At 35.9% G+C, this 17,621-nt stretch overlaps 1 protein-coding gene across 5 annotated transcripts in view; it reads left to right on the forward strand.

The window, feature by feature from the left end:
• EXOC6B (exocyst complex component 6B) overlaps positions 1-17,621 on the forward strand; it is a 661,151-nt gene that overhangs the window by 147,042 nt on the left and 496,488 nt on the right. The gene's annotated exons all lie outside the window — the stretch shown is intronic.

Raw genomic sequence — 17,621 nt, forward strand, 5'->3', positions numbered from 1 at the left:
GATTTGTTACCATTCAATAGACATAAATGAGTCTAGTAAATGAGAATATATAGAAATGCATATTATGTTAATGTTTGTGGACCTAAATGTGAAAAGTGAAGGACACCGAGTGTTCAGTTAGCACTGGTTCCAAGACTGTTAATTAACAAAATACTTTCTGTAAGTAAGAAGATGGGGAATCTGATAATCTGTAGAAGGTGGGACCCTCTTAATCTTAGAGCAAGACTTGAGAGAAATCTCAGAAGGGTGGTGTCCTTGAAATGAGATTGGGAGTATGCTTGATTGGTGGAAATTGAAAGGACCAAACTGGGGATATGAGAAGTGAGATAGCTGAAACTTCCCGGTGAAACTCACTGATTTAAAGATATTATAGATTTTCATAAAATCAAAATGGTGACAGAAACCTTTGAAGTCATAGAATCCATCCTTTCTGCAAAAGCAAATATCCTTCTTCAGTGTTATTTCTAAATGAAGGGAAGTTTTAAATATTAAAAAAAAACTCAAAACTCGTTTGGTTGGTAGATAAATATTTCAGTATCTGCCATTTTTCAAACACTGTACTATTAATGTGATAGATACAAGTGTGAAGAGAATATTCTTTCTACTATGGGTCTTACTGTCCAACTGAGGGCTGATGGTGGTAAAAGACTAGTCCTAAGATTAAAAACTAAATACATGTTTATAATTATGATAAGAATTATTTTCTTTACAGTGATAGAAACCTATCTTAAATTAGCTTAGTCAAATTAAAAAAAAAAAAGGGAGAAAAGGAGTTTACTGGCACACATAATTGAAAGTTCCAGGAATGGATTTGCCTTTAAACACACATGGGTCTAGTGTGCTAAATAATCTACTTTTCTTTGTGAAGACTTTACTGTTGAGGAAACTTTGACAATAAAGGGTGATAAGATGGCCTTCAGCAACTCTGGGCTTACACAATGTTAAACATTAACCATATACTTCACTAGATAACTTCACCAAAAGCCCAGAATATAACTCAGCTTGAATCATATGCTCAATCTTAAACAAGACCTGAGGAATGGGGTACTCTGGCTAGGCAGAGTTGTAGACATCCCTGTGTTGGGAAAGACTGGGCAGGTTATTAACAATCATATGCTTTCATTCAGTAAATTCCAATACCCTATACTCTAGACCAGGTGAATCTGAATTATTGAGGCTGGAACCTGGGCAATAGTGTATATTTTAAATGTTTCCCAGCCGATTCTGATATGTATCCAGGCTTGGTAAATACTGATGTAGGCCTTGAGAGTTGATGCAGGCCTTGAGAGTCAGTGTAAAGATTTGTCTTTGAGTGACAAGGAAACTGTTGGAGGATTAAAAAAATATTATTATTTATTGTTTTATTGCTATTTTAATTGTTTTTTAATGAATTTTAAAATTGATACATGTTATATGCACATGTTTTCAGAGTACATGTGATAATTTGATACGTTCATGTAATCAAATCAGAATAATAGGGATATCCATCCCCTTAAATATTTATCTTTTCTTTATGCTATGAACATTCCAGTTATTCTCTTCTAGCTATTTCAAAATGTACAATTGATTGTTTACTGTAGTCACTCTATTGATCTATTGAACATCAGGTCTTATTTCCTCTATCTAAGTGTATGTTTGTATCAATTAGTACTCTCTTCACCACCATCCCCCAGCCTATCCCAGCCTCTGGTAACCATCAATCTACTCTCCATCTTCATGAGATCCACTTTTCAGGCTCTCACTTATTAGTGAGAACATGTGACATTTGTCTTTTTGTGCTTGGCTCATTTCACTTAATGTAATGGTTCTATCTATGTTGCTGAATATGACAGGATTTCGTTCTCTTATGGCTGAGTAATATTCCATTGTGTATATATACCACATTTTCTTTATCTGTTTATCCATTGATGGACATGTAGGTGGATTCTATATTTTGTCTGTTGTGAATAGTGCTGCAATAAACATGAGAATGGGAGTGTAGATATCTCTTTGATATGTCGATTTCATTTTTTTTTTTTTTGATATGTACTCAGTCAAGTTGCTGGCTCATATGGTAGTTCTGTTCTTAGTTTTTTTGAGGAACTTCCATACAGTTCTCTGTTGTGACTGTACTTATTTACCTTCCCACCAACAATGTATGAGGGTTTCCCTTTCCCCATATCCTTGCCAGCACCCTGCTATTCCCTGTCTTTTTGATAAAAGTCATTCTGATTGGGGTGAGATGTGGTTTTGATTTGCATTTCTTTGATGATTAGTGATGTGAGCCTTTCCCTCTCTCCCTCCCTTCCTTTTTTTTTTTTGAGCCGGAGTTTTGCTCTTGTTTCCCAGGCTGGAATGCAATGACATAATATCGGCTCCCTGCAACCTCCAATTCGTGAGTTCAAGCGATTCCTCTTCCTCAGCCTCCTGAGTAGCTGGGATTACAGACACCCACCCCCACCACGCCTGGTGAATTATTTATTATTTTTAGTAGAGACAGGGTTTCACCATGTTGGTGACTTGTCTTGAACTCCTGACCTCAGGTGATCCACTTGCCTCAGCCTCCCAGAGTGCTAGGATTACAGGTGTGAGCCAGTGCCCACCAGAACCTTTTTCATATTCCCGTCGTCCATTCATACTTTTTTCTTTTGAAAAAAGTATCTCTTCAGATCTTTCGCCCATTTTTAAATGAGATTTTTTTCTTTGCTATTGAGTTGTTTGAGCTCCTTATGTATTCTGGTTATTAGTCCCTTGTCAAATATATGGTTTGCAAATATTTCTTCCATTCTGTGGGTTGTCTCTTCACCTTGTTGATTATTTCTTTTGCTGTGCTAAAGCTTTTTAGCTTAATGTAATTCTGTTTGTCTATTTTTGCTTTTGTTGCCTATGTTTTTGAGGTCCTATACAGAAAGTCTTTGTCCATCCAGTGTTCTGGAGCATTTATTTCTCCAATGTTTTCTTCTAGTAGTTTCATAGTTCCAAGTCTTATAATTTGATTTTGTATATGTTAAGTTTGAGATAGCTCTAAGACATCCAAGTAGAAATATTCAGTAGGGTGATTGGATTGAATTTATGAATCTGAGGTTCCCGAGAGAGGCCTAAGCTGCTAGTGTAATTCTGGGATTCATCATAGAACTGTATGATTTCACACAGAAAATAAGTGTCAGTAGAGAAGAAAGAACTCCAAGGACTGAGCACAGAAACTCTCCAACATTGGGAGGCTGAGGAAAAGAGTAGACAGCAAAAGAGATTAAGAATAGCATTCAGTAAAGAAGCAGAAGAGCCAGAAGGTAGAGGTGTTCCAGGTTCTTTCATAATGAAGAAAGTTTTCACTGAGAGAGGTAGAGGAAGTTCCTTAAAGAAAGATTGTTTGGCAAATAATAGCATCATATCACAGAGCCTTGAATGTCATTTTGAGGATTTGGGCTTTTTACTGTTAGCCCTATCAAATATTTATGAATAGCAGAGGGGCATGATCAAGGTTATCTTTTAGGAGCTTACTGGTAAGGGTAAGCAGTATCTAGGTCTGATTAAACAAAAAGGGACCTAATTGAGAAAGTATTACAGAATTTCAGGGGATAAATGATATAGTCTAACTTATTGGTTTGATTCTGTCAAACTTAATACTGCCTTTTTATAAGGAATATTTTATGATGCCCTTTTTACAGTCTTGAAATAAACTTATAGCTATTAATAATATAATGATACAATTCAAAAATTATGACACACTAAATATAGTATAAACCAGAAATAAAATGAAAATAATTTATAACAAAATACTATATATTTTATCTGTATATGCTTGAAGACATAATGAAATATTGACAGCATAGTGAAATAGTTGGATACTTGTTAACAGACACCTTGTGTGCTAAAGTACAAACCTATACCAGCATGCTGTATTTGCAATTTAAATGCCATAAGCAGCATTACAAGTGGTATTTAATTTTCTGAGTTACTGAGGAACTTTTTATAGAGTCTGAACAAACTACAAAATACAGTTTCCCTTTAATTTATATGACTATTACATTTCTGAAAGTTCAGTGCATATGAAAGCTCTGCAAAACATGTATTTCATGAATACTAGCATTAAGTTATAGGTTCAGGTAACTAATTCAAGACATTTTCTTTTTGCTTACATGAAGGCCCACTGGGACATCAGATAGTTGAGAGTGATGTAGGATATTTCTTCCTTTTATAGGACTATCCCACATATTTCAGGTTGTCTAGCATCCCTGGCTCTACCTACTGCCAATAGTGCCTGGCAACCATGCTAATTATTGTGATTAAAAAAATCTTCCACACGTTTCTCAACACATGCCTTCCTCCAACACACAGACTGTATAGAGATCCCTAGTTTAAAGTGTGATAGCATGTTTCATCTCTGTTTCTCCTCTTTAAAAATAACCTATGGTAGATTATGGAATCATGTTTTAACATTTTATGAATCATTGGGAAAGGATACTGTTTGGTTTGGTGTTTCTACAATTTTATAGATGTACATTCAAGTAGTTGGTGATATTGATGGTAATAATATGTTTATTTTAGTGTTAATTTCTTACTTTTTTGAGCTCTGAAGCATGTAAAAAAAAAAGACTATAAAAATGGTAGCTCCACCCTCCACTTCATAAATCAGAATCACTTATCTACTTTGTTTTTTCCTCCTGTATTTTTTTTAAGTGAATCATCTTTCTTAGATTTCTATGACTAATTCAATATTGGGTAAGGAAAGCTTGGCAGTGAACCTCCCATTTGTGAGCATTGTGAAAATTTCTCCACCACTTGCATTGATTAAAACTTTTTGCTGTTGTCTTGATCTTGAGATACTGGTGATCGCCTCTCCGCCTTTTGGCTAAGATCAAGTGTGGAGATACTGGTGAACAAGATTCCCAGGATTTATGACTATTTTTTCATATTTGAGTAATGAGTTTCTTTTTTGTTTCTTTCTTTAAACTAGTAGAATTTATTTTAATAAATAATAATATATTTTTTGATATAAGGTCTTGCTGTGTCACTCAGGCTAGAATGAAGTATTGTGATCGCAACTCACTGTAGACTCAAATGTCTGGGCTCAAATGATTCACCTACTTCAGACTCCCAAGTAGCTAGGACCACAGGTGCACATCAGCACACCCAGCAATTTTTTTTTCATCTTTCATTTTAGAATTAGGGGGTATATGTGCAGGTTTATTACAAAAGTACATTGTGTTATTCTGAGATTTGGGGTGTAACTGAATGTCACCGTGGTAGTGAGCATAATACCCAACAGGTAGTTTTTCAGCTCTTGCTCCTATCATTCTCTCTCCCCTCTAGTAGTCCCCAGTGTCTGTTGTTCTCATCTGTATGTCTGTGTGTACCCAGTGTTTAGCTACCACTTGCAAGTGAAAACATACAGTGTTTGGTTTCTGTTTTTGCATTACTTTACTTGGGATAATGGCTTCTAGCTGTGTCCATAATGCTGCACAAGATATAATTTTGTTCTTTGTTATGGCTGCATAGCATTCCATGGTGTATATGTACCATATTTTCTTTATCTAATCTACTCTTGATGGGCACCTGGGCTGATTCCATGTTTCTGCTATTGTGACTAGCTCTGCAATGAAGATATGGGTTGCATTATTTTTTTTTTTTTGGTAGAACAAATTATTTTTCTTTGGGTATATACTCAGTAATGGGATTGCTTGGTCAAATGGTAGTTCAACTCTTGCTTCTTTGAGAAATATCTCAACTGTTTTCCATAGTGGCTAGACTAATTTTTTTTTAACCTATAGTGTATAAGTGTCCCCTTTTTTCTGCAGACTCACCAACATCTGTTATTTTTCAACTATTAGGTGGTGTTCCGTAGATGTCTATTAGGTCCAGTTGGTTAAGCATCAAGTTTAAGTCCAGAGTTTTTTTTGTTAGTTTTCCATCTCAATGATCTGTATAACACTGTCAGTAGGGTGTTCAAGGCTTCCAACAGAACTTATTTTATGTATCTGGGTGCTTCAGTGTGGAGTGTGTGTATAGTTAGGTCTCGTTGAATTGAACCCTTTATTATTATGTAACACCCATCTTTGACCTTCTTGCCTGTTGTTGGTTTACATCTGGTTTATCTGATATAAGAATAGCAATCCCTGCTCTTTTGCATAATAGATCTTTCTCCATTCCTTTACTTTGAGTCCATGAAGAGAGCAGATAATTGGGTCTTTTCTTTTTATTTACCTTGCCACTCTGTGCCTTTTAAGTGGGGCGTTTAGACTGTTTATATTCAAGGTTAGTATTGATACGTGAGATTTTGTTACTGTTACTGTGTTATTAGCTGGTTGTTTATAGACTTGATTGTGTAGTTGCTTTAAAGAGTCTGTGGGCTATGTACTTAGGTTTGTTTTTGTGGGAGCAGGTATGTATAATTCTTTCATTTCTGTGTTTAGTGCTTTGTTAAATGCCTCTTTTAAGGCTGGTATAGTGGTAATGAATTCCTTTAGTGTTTGCTTATCTGAAAAGGATATTTACTTCTCTGCTTATGAGGCTTAGTTTGGTGGAATGTCAGATTCCTAGTTGGAATTTCTTGGACACTGAAAATAGGCCACCAGTCTCTTTTGGCTTATGAAGTTTCTACTGAGAGGTCTGCTGCTTGCCTAATGGTGTTTCCTTTATAAGTGACTTTACCCTTTTCTGTAGCTGCTTTAAAAGATGTTTTTATATTGACCTTGGTGGATCTGATGACTGTGCCTTGGGCATGGTCATCTTGTATAGTATCTCTCAGGGGTTCTCTACATTTCTTGAATTTGCATGTCAGCCTCTTGAATGAGTTGGGGAATTTTTCATGGAGTATGTCTTCAAATATTTTTTCCAAGTTGCGTACTCTCTGTTCTTCTGTCTCAGGAATGCGAATGAGTCATAGATTTGAACTCTTTACATAATCTCATATTTCTTGGAGTTTTTGTCCATTAAATATTTTTTTTTCTTTATTTTTGTCTAAGTTGTTGCAGAGAACTAGTCTTCAAACTCTTAGATTCTTTACTCAGCCTGGTCTGTTCTGCTATTAATACTTCCAACTGTACTTTGAAATTCTTGTTGTTAATGTTTCATTTTCAGAAGTTTAGTTCTCAACTCTTGGGTTGTTTTACTGAATACCTTGGATTACTTGGATTGGGTTTCAACCTTTTTCTGAATCTCAATGAGCTATCTTGCCATCCAGATTCTGTTGCGTATAGTAAATTGGCTTCACTTCTGGATGCATTCAGAGGGCCAAGATTCTGTATGGGATATTTATAGATTCATGCCCTGGATTTTACAGGCAATATGTACTGCCAAAATATTTTTGGTGCTGTAATTTTGGCTGTAACCCAGTAAATAGCATGTTTGTGTAATGGCCAGCAGATAGACTCTTACTCAGCCACACAGCTCTTTTGTATTTCAGCGTGTTAACAACAGTGTTCTGTGGCATGTGTGGGAGAGAGATGTCTCCCTAACCAGATTCACCCCTGGGCCTTAGGAAAGCCCCCTTCCATCAGTGGCACTGCACCTGTGTTTCATTTGTTGGGTGTTCTGGGCCATGGCAGTCCCTTGGTCAGAGGCTGTGGCTAGCAAACAGGCTATACTCTTCCCAGACTGGCCCTCCAGAGGGAGGGATGCCCAACTTTTGTGTCAGCCCATGAACCCACATCCCAACCCTCTTTAGTATTCTCAGAGTGGGGCTCCTCGTCTGCTTAAGCATTGGCCACAGATCTTAGCTTCACACTTTTAAGCTGCATGCTACAACTCTGGAGTGTTGGGACTAGGCCCACAGCTCCATCCTTTGCCCCCTCTGGGGTGGGCACTAGCTGTACCAGTGGATCCAAAGTGCTCTCAGGCCATGGGGAAAGCACTCAGGCAGGGCTGCCAGCATAGCACTGAGACTGTACAATAGAGGCTATGAGGTGCACACACTCCTGTGGAAGTGGCCAAACTGGGACCTTTCAAAGGGCTGGTGAGCAAGGGGACTGCAGAATAGATGTACTCCAGTCCCATGGGAAAGACAGGCCTGCTGTCTCTTGGCTCAGTGATCACCTGGGCTAGAGCCACTTACAAAAAGATGGATAGCCTTGAAGGATGAGCGCCTATAGCCACATTTAGCTGCAGCTGCTCTGTGCACAGAACTTCCTGGGCTCTGTGGAGGTTGGAGTTATGTCTCTGCCTATTCTCCAGGCAGATCCCCCTGTCAATTTAACTGTCTTTGGGGCATCATGAGATCTCTTGCAGCTGGGATCCCAGAGTTTTGTGGCAGGAGTGGGCCATCCCACCATCATGTCACTCCCTCACTTCCCTAAGAGCCATTCAAGGCTGGAAGCTAGTGCTGGCTTTCAGCAACTTCATGCAGGGATCCTAGCTTCCCCACTCTTCAGCCTTAGTGCCTTCATTGCCTCTCTATTTACTCTCAGTGTTTTCCCTCTGAAGATCTCTTTGAAGTATGCTGGTTTATTCAATATTTTGGTGTCTCTCAGTGGGAGCAGCAGCACTTGTTGGCTGTGTGTAGTCAGTCATCTTGTTCTTTACTCCTGGCTAATTTAAAAAAATTATTTTATGGAAATCGGATCTTGCTATGTTGCTCAGGGTGGTTTCAAACTGCCGGTTTCCAACCATTCTCCTGCCTTTTCTCCCTGAGTATTGAGATTACAGCTTTGAGCTACTGTTCCTGGTTGACTTTAGTTTTTTACAATGGTTAGGTTTATGGAAAAGTTGAATGGAAAGTATAGAGTTCTCAAATACTCCTTCACCTTCACCCTAAGGCAGTTTCCCCTGTTATTAACATCATGCATTAGTGTGATACTTTTTTTTTTTTTACAATTGATGAGCCAATATTGATGCATTATTATTAACTAAAGCTGTAGCTTACATTAGGGTTTACCTTTTGCATTGTATATTCTGTAGCTTTTAAGAAATATGTAATGACATATACCATTGCAATATTATGGAATAGTTTTACTGCCCTAAAAGTCCTATGTATTCCAACTATTTATCCCTCCCCCTTCCTTTCCCAATCCCCGACAGCCACTAATCTTTTTACTATCTCCATAGTTTTGTCTTATCCAAAGTGTAATACATTTGGAATCAAACAACTTTAAATTTCTTTGTAAGTATAGCTTTTACTGCATCTTACAAGTTGTGGTTTCATATTCATTTCTTTCAAAATATTTTTAAATTTCTCTTGAGACTTCTCTTTGACTCGTATATTATTTAGAAGTATTTTATAATTTTCAAGTTTCTTCAAGAAAGCACTTCATAGCTGGGGCTTTCTAGCTATATATATATTCTATCAATTTCTTTTTTTTTCCCCCTTTATTTTATTGCATTTTAGGCTTTGGGGTACATGTGAAGAACATGCAAAATTGTTGCATAGATACAGACATGGCAGTGTGATTTGCTGCCTTCCTCCCCATCACCTACATCTGGCATTTCTCCTCTTGCTATCTCTCCCCAGCTCCCCACCCCCCACCATCCCTTCCCTATTTCCCCCCAACTGACCCCAGTGTGTAGTGCTCCCCTCCCTGTGTTCATGTGTTCTCATTGTTCAACACCCGCCTATGAGTGAGAACATGCGGTGTTTGATCTTCTGCTTTTCTGTCAGTTTGCTGAGAATGATGGTTTCCAGGTTCATCCATGTCCCTACAAAGGACACAAACTCATCGTTTTTGATGGCTGCATAATATTCCATAGTGTATATGTGCCACATTTTCCCTATCCAATCTGTCATCGATGGGCATTTGGGTTGGTTCCAGGTCTTTGCTATTGTAAACAGTGCTGCAATGAACATTCATGTGCACGTGTCCTTATAGTAGAACGATTTGTAATCCTTTGGATATATACCCAGTAATGGGATTGCTGGGTCAAATGGAATTTCTATTTCTAGGTCCTTGAGGAATCGCCACACTGTCTTCCACAATGGTTGAACTAATTTACACTCCCACCAACAGTGCAAAAGTGTTCCTATTTCTCCACATCCTCTCCAGCGTCTGTTGTCTCCAGATTTTTTAATGATCGCCATTCTAACTGGCGTGAGATGGTATCTCAATGTAGTTTTGATTTGCATTTCTCTGATGACCAGTGATGATGAGCATTTTTTCATATGTTTGTTGGCCTCATGTATGTCTTCATTTGAAAAGTGTCTGTTCATATCCTTTGCCCACTTTTGAATGGGCTTGTTAGTTTTTTTCTTGTAAATCTATTTTAGTTCTTTGTAAATTCTGGATATCAGCCCTTTGTCAGATGGGTAAGCTGCAAAAATTTTTTCTCATTCTGTTGGTTGCCAGTTCACTCTAATGACTCTTTATTTTGCTCTGCAGAAGCTGTGGAGTTTGATTAGGTCCCATTTGTCTATTTTGGTACTGGTACCAAAACAGAGATATAGACCAATGGAATGGAACAGAGGTCTTGGAGGCAACACAACATATCTACAACCATCCGATCTTTGACAAACCAGACAAAAACAAGCAATGGGGAAAGGATTCCCTGTTCAATAAATGGTGTTGGGAAAGCTGGCTAGCCATGTGCAGAAAGCAGAAACTGGACCCCTTCCTGACACCTTACACTAAAATTAACTCCAGATGGATTAAAGACTTAAACATAAGACCTAACAGCATAAAAACCGTAGAAGAAAATCTAGGCAAAACCATTCAGGACATAGGTGTAGGCAAGGACTTCATGACCAAAACACCAAAAGCATTGACAACAAAAGCCAAAATATTCTATCAATTTCTAAAACTCCCTATGTTATTCCTTTATAGTCAAATGTTTTTCCCAATCACTACACCCTGAAAATGACTTATCTGTTCTCTGTCACTATAGTTTTGTCTCCTTGAGAATGTGATATATATTATATATATGTACACTTTTGAGACTAGCTTCTTTCATTCACAAGAATACCTCTGATATCAATCCAAATTACTGTGTGTGTCAATAGTTTATTCACTTTTATTGTTGAGTATTACTTCACTGTAAGGATGTAGTACAAGTTGTTTATAGAGTTGGCTGTTGATTGGCATTTGGTTTGTTCCCAGTTATTAGAGCCGCTATAAATAATTGCGTATGAGTTTTTTAGGTGAACATATGTTTCTGTTTCTCTAGGGTAAATACTATGGAATGAGATTGCTGGGTCATAGGGTAGGTGAATGTTTTACTTTTTAAGAAATGGCTAGGCCAGACATGGTGGCTTACGCCTCTAATTCCAGCACTTTGGATGGCTGAGGCGGGCAGATTATGAGGTCAGGAGATCGAGACCATCCTGGCCAATATGGTGAAACCCTTTCTCTACTAAAAATACAAAAATTAGCTGGGCATGGTGGTGCATTCCTATAATCTCAGCTACTCGGGAGGCTGAGGCAAGAGAATTTCTTGAACCAGGAAGTCTGAGGTTGCAGTGAGCCGAGATCGTATGACTCCACTCTAGCCTGGCAAGAGAGTGAGATCTATCTCAAAAAATAAAAAGAAGAAAAAAGAAAGAAAAAAAAAAGAAATGGCTAAACCGTTTTTCAGAATGGCTGGGCCATTTTGCATTTCCACCAGCAATGTCTGAGCATTCCAGTTGCTCTGTGTCCTCACCCAACACTTGGTATTGTTAGCTTTTTCCCCTAGGTTTTATATACATATATGTTATTGTGGTTTAAATTTACATTTCTATAATGCTTAATGATCTTGAGCATATTTTCATGTGTTCATTTTACATTCAGTTGTATTCTTTGGTTAAGTGTCTATTCAAACATTTTTCCCATTTTTAAATTGGGTTGTTTCTTACTTTTGAATTGTGGGAGTTGTTCATGTATTCTGGACACAAGTCTTTTGCCAGACATGTGATTTGCAGGTATCTTCTTCCACTGGGTAGTTTGCTTTTTAACAGTGTCTTTTGTAGAACAAAACATTTAATATTGATGAAGTACAACTTATTAATTTTTAAAAAGTGGATAATGATTTTGGTGTCATATCTAAGAACTGTACGTCTCATGCTAGGCCATGAAAATTTTCTTCCAAATGCAGATTTTTACAATTAGATCTATGAGCAATTTTCAGTTGATTTTTGTGTGAGGCATATGATTTAGTTCAAGGTTTCTTCTCATCTTTCTCTCTTTTCCCGACTTCCTCCCTTCCTTTTCTCCCTCCCCGCTCCCTCCTCCCCTTCCCCTTTCTTTCTTTTTTCCCTTCCTCCCTCCCTTCCTTTTTTCTTTCTCCCCTTTCTCCTTTCTGCAGTTTCTGTCTTTCTGAGTTGTTCCAACACCATTTAATTAATAGACTATTATTTCTCTGTTGAATTGTTTTGCAGTTTTGTTAAAAATCAACTGGCTATATTAGTGTGAATCTGTTTTTGGAATGTCAGTTCTGTTCTACTGATGTCTATTAGTATCACTGGTATCTATCCCTTTCCCGGTAGTACAGTGTCATGATTACTGTAACTTTAAAATAAATCTTAAAATTTAATTTAATTTATTCTTCTTTTTAATAATTGTCTTTAACATTCTGGCTTCTTTGCTTCTCTACGTAAATTCTAGAATCAGTTTGTTTATATGTATACAATTTCCACTGAGATTTTACTTGAAATTGCATTGAATCTGTGGCTTAATTTGTGCAGTATTGACATCTTTATTATGTTGGCTCTTCCAATTACTGAACATTTATTTAAGTCTTTTTTGATTTTGTCAATTAGCATTTTATAGTTTTTATGATCTAAATCATGTATATGTTTTGTTAGATTTATATGGATTATTTCATTTTTTTGAACTGTTATAAATGATATTAAATTTTTTTTGGTTTTAAATTGTTCATTCCCAGTTTATAGAAGTATTATTGATATTCATGATATTGATATTGGCCCTATATTGTACAAACTTGTCATATTTACTTATTTGTTTTAGTTTTTTTTTTTAGATTCCTTGGTATATTCAGCATGGATAATTATGTTATCTGTAAATAGTGACAATTTAGTTTTTTTTTCTTGGTAATCTGTATGTACCATTGATTTTCAGTTTTCTGGTCCTTTTCTTTTTTGTTCTCTGGCTAGAAAAGTGGGACTTTTGTTACTTAACTTTGGTGTGGACTTCCCCAATTGCCCTTTCATCCCAGGCTAAGCTCTGGGAAGACAGAGAGAAAGAAAAAATAACTGGGACTTGGCTGCACCCTTTTGGCCCCATAGCTCCACTGAGTGGGGAGAAAGGTTTCCTTCCCTTAGAGTTTAAGCTCCTGTGGGCTCTGTTTAGTGGCCAGTGCTACTTTTTCTTAGTGATTGCTACTGGGCTATGGTGAGATGGAGAAAAGAAAGAGAAAAAGGGGCATTTCTTTATTTTCTCTGTGTATTAGGTGTTCCTTTTCTGCTCCTTGAGCCAGAACTAGAGGACTGGTCTTGTAGTTTCTTTGCCTACTTCCAAGTCTCTGGTACATTGAGTCCAGACTAGGAGACAACAGAAGGAAAATGAAAAGGTTAATTTAGTGCCAGTTGTCAACTTCTGGTCTTCTTCCTCAATCTACCTGCTACGATTTACTTTTTCGGAGTCTTTAAATAGCTGCTCCAAAACTTCTGTCAACATTTTGTAACTATTCAGAGAATTTTCAATATGCTTACCTCATTTTACCTGGAATTGGACTGCATTAATGAAATTTTACAGGAAATGAGCGAAATCACACTCTCTTGTGTGTAGACTAAATAATTACAGAATAAATGCTCTCTTGATGTTGCCATAGTTGTAATTGAAAATATTTTCTGATAGGACAATTAGTAATCAAATGCATTGGTGGAGACCAAGTTTTGTCAGGAGACATTAAATGAGCATTGTTTTCTTATTCTGCTTCTGAGCAAAATTCTGATGACACAACAGATAATTTTTCTTTATCTGTGCCATTAAAAAGTGTTTTATTTCTAAACTGTCTTTATTAATTAAAGAGAATAGAAAAGACTGATTTTCCTAAGGCTGAGAAAGGATAATGCTTTCTTAATACTCATCTGCAGATGTCACTAGAAATATGTACAGTAAGTATTTTTTTTTGTTCACTGTATTTAAGATTGTTAAATTACCAATGGCTTTATTTTTCTTTGTCAGCTTTTTGATGAGGTAAATCATGGTTTTAAAACATTAGGATAGTACTGCCTATTAGTAGACTGTGTTTTAATAGCCAATCTTTTACACTCACTGTAAAAAAACGAGCATTGATATAAGGAGAGAGTGAGGTGGATTAGTACAACAGACTATTATACCAGTTTATGCTGTGATTCCTTATTTTAGATTTTGTCCATACTTGTCTACATGGGATAAACCTGTTGCTGTTTTTGGATTGCTTGACCCTTTTGTAAGTTAAAGATTTTAAGAGTTTAACATTACAAATACCTTAGGTTAATTGGCATATGCAGAACAAATGTGAATCAAACACAAAAATGATTCTTTTAAGAATTGTATTTATTGATGTGGTATTGAAATACTATACTGTTTACAATACAGAGCTAAGTGGGATTTTGAATATGCTGAGAAGTTGACAGTTTGTGGTTCCTGAATAAAATATTGTCTTTGTAGGATAAAATAGGGAAAGATGTGTTCTTGAAATGATTATTTATAAATGTTTTGAAATCTGTTCTGTTTCCAGCTCAGGAGCCATTTTCTAACACTGTGGTCACTGCAATAGTGAAATTTTGGATGCAAAAAACCCCAATCAAAACCAAAACCCCCCCTCATAGAAGCCTGTCTGGAATTGTATAGCAAGATATAGATCCCTTGTATGGACTTGGGGAAATAAAATTATAGCTGTTAACATAGTTCTTCAATTTTCTTAACATAAAATAATTGGGATTTGGAGTAAAGAAATGTAGGAATTCAGTGTCAAGTGAATCATGGGTAGGTGGAAAGATTTTTTTGCCTAATGTAGAGCAAGAGATCAGTCATCTTTTTTTTTGGTAGTCAGTTCATTTAATCAAGAGATCCCATGAAAATTATTTTTGAGAGATCCCATTGAGAGTTATTTGCTAGAGATCCCATGAGAGTTATTTGCTTCTTGTGTGACTTTGTCTTCTTCAGATGAGAGTATAATATCTCATTTTAGGTTGTTTTGTAACTTAAAATGTAGTCAAAAGACTGCATTGCTTTAATATTGTGGATATTTCAGTTTATTTATTAATTTATTGTTGTTTCTACCTACTTCCAAAAATAATTTGAGGTACCTCCTGGGAAAAGACAGACCTATAAATACTTGGGTTAAATGAACAGTAATTTAGTAATGAAAATGATGGTGGATAGGAGGTATGACTAAAAAGAAGAGGAAATAGATGCCAGGAAATGGATTTAAGAAATTTACTATGTTTCAGTGCTTTACTCTGAATTTTCTGTGAGCCAAGATTAAAAAAGACATCATGGGTTGCATAATTTTTATCATTATCTGATTAAAAACAAGTACGTCTTTTTCATGGGCCATTTCAAAAGAATGCAGAGGTTTTTTTATTTGTTTTTAACTAAAAGTAATTCTTGATTATGGAGCAGGGATCAATCATAATTATGGTATAAAATAATAAAACTATATTTGTGAAAAATGAAAATGCTAACTCTCAATAGAAATATATACACTTACTAGAAAATATTTTTGTAGCTCTCTTCTCTTTCTCAGTTTCTTGTCAATTATAACATTCGAATGGCCAGTTGTATAGGGAAGGCAAGTGGAAGCTCTGTGCTGACTCCAGTACTGTAGTGTCAGAGTGATTAATTATATATAATTTATACTTGGAGATGACCACTGAGAGAGGAATTAGTTGATTTGCTCTTCCCTGAATCCATTATAATATTTGAAAAACTGAGAGTTCAGCCATGACACTAAGAACAATTACAAATTATTTTAACAGACAAAAAGATGTTTGGTTCACTTACTATTAAGAAAAGTATTTTTGGTTCTTGTAAATTACTGAGTTTTTCTGGTTGTTACATTGTTAAGTTGATTTTATCCTTTTTTTTAAAACTAATTTTTAGTTTTTTTCCCCTAGTTTTTATATAGTATGTAATTATCTTTGATTTCTTTCCTTTCCTGTTTCTTCTGTCTGCTCCAATTAATTGAGAGTAAATTGATCCTTTAAAGATCAGGGGCATATCTAAATTGGTTCTTTGAAGATGTTTCTTTGTTACCTTCAGTGTGGTTTTATGAAGAAAAAACTAAAGAGCTGGACTGGATATTAACCTGTTCTCTGGACTTTATTTTCCAATATCTAGTGCTTTATTTTAATTATACATATATTTCTTCAAATTAGAATAATTCTTTCTTAATATAGAACATCTGGGCAATAAAAATAAAGGAAAATTGTATGCAATTAATACTTAGAAGTAACCACTGATATAGTTTCAGTGTTTGTTTTTGTGATTCTTTGACTAACTTTTAAAGTCAAGTAGTATATTGTGAACATTAGAAAAAGTAAGTGCATTTCAGAAATAATAATGCCTAATATTTATCAAGTGCTTTATTTTTCTCTTAAATGAATTTCTTATGGTAGAGTCTCCAAGTCTAGTATGACTATTCCACAAACTCATCAGAGACCTCACCCTTTTCTGTTTGTCACTACTACCTCCAGTTCGACGATGGCCTTTTGAGTTTCAGTTGTCCTACCCATCCATGTTCCAGCCAGCAGAATTGCTCAAAAGCTCCAAAAAAAAAAAAAAAAAGAAAGAAAGAAAGAAAGAAAAGAAAAGAAAAAAGGAAAGACCTAATATTAAATGACAAGCCGGTGGACTCGGTGGCTCACACCTGTAATCCCAGTGCTTTGGGAGGCTGAGACATGCGGATCACATAAGGTCAGGAGTTTCAGACAAGCTTGGCAATATGGTGAAAACCCATCTCTACTAAAAAAAAAATAATAATAATTAGCCGGGTGTGTGGTGGTTCATGCCTATAATACCAGCTACTAGGGAGGCTGAGGCAGGAAAATTGCTTGAATCTGGGAGGCAGAGGTTGCAGTGAGCTGACAATAGCACCACTGCACTCCAACCTGTGCAACAAAGGGAGACTCTGTCTCAAAAAAAAACCTCCCTAGTAGCTGGTATAATAGGCATTGTGGAAAACTGTTTAGGCTGTCAATAAAATAGATATTGATGATCTGGTATTAAAAAATAAGTTAACAAGTTATAAATATTTATGTATGTTTATATTCACATATGTTTGTGTATACACATACACTTACACACCACTAAAAATGTCTGAAAATACATATACCAACTGATAGTAGTAGGCATCTCTCGGTGGCAGTTTTATGGATTTTTAAATTATTTTTAAATTAACTGTAATAAACATTCTTGAATAAAGAATTTTGAGTTTCATTTTTAGTAAATAAAGGGTGGCTTTTTATCCAGTCAGTTGGTTAACTGTGTTTTTTTCAAATAAACTTTTTCTAAAATAAAAAGGTTGATATCTTACTGCTTCAATTTGCAATTTTTTGACTATTTTATTTTTTTTTGTGTGAATTACCTTTTTTTTAATTCCTTGCATAGATGTGACTTTTTAGTTTTATGTAATCCTGTCTTTTAAACTTTTTCTTTGTTTTTTGTTTTGAAATCTTCATTTTAAGATTAGTTATTCTCCTTTATTTTTTTACAATATGGTTTGTAGCACGAGATGGAAATCTGATAATGTATGTTTTCATGGAAGATTATCCAGTTTTCTCATTTGTTGAACAA

This window comes from Sapajus apella, unplaced genomic scaffold (assembly GCF_009761245.1).
Source record: "Sapajus apella isolate SASKATOON/1434 unplaced genomic scaffold, GSC_monkey_1.0 scaffold26, whole genome shotgun sequence".
NCBI classification, from domain to species: domain Eukaryota; kingdom Metazoa; phylum Chordata; class Mammalia; order Primates; family Cebidae; genus Sapajus; species Sapajus apella.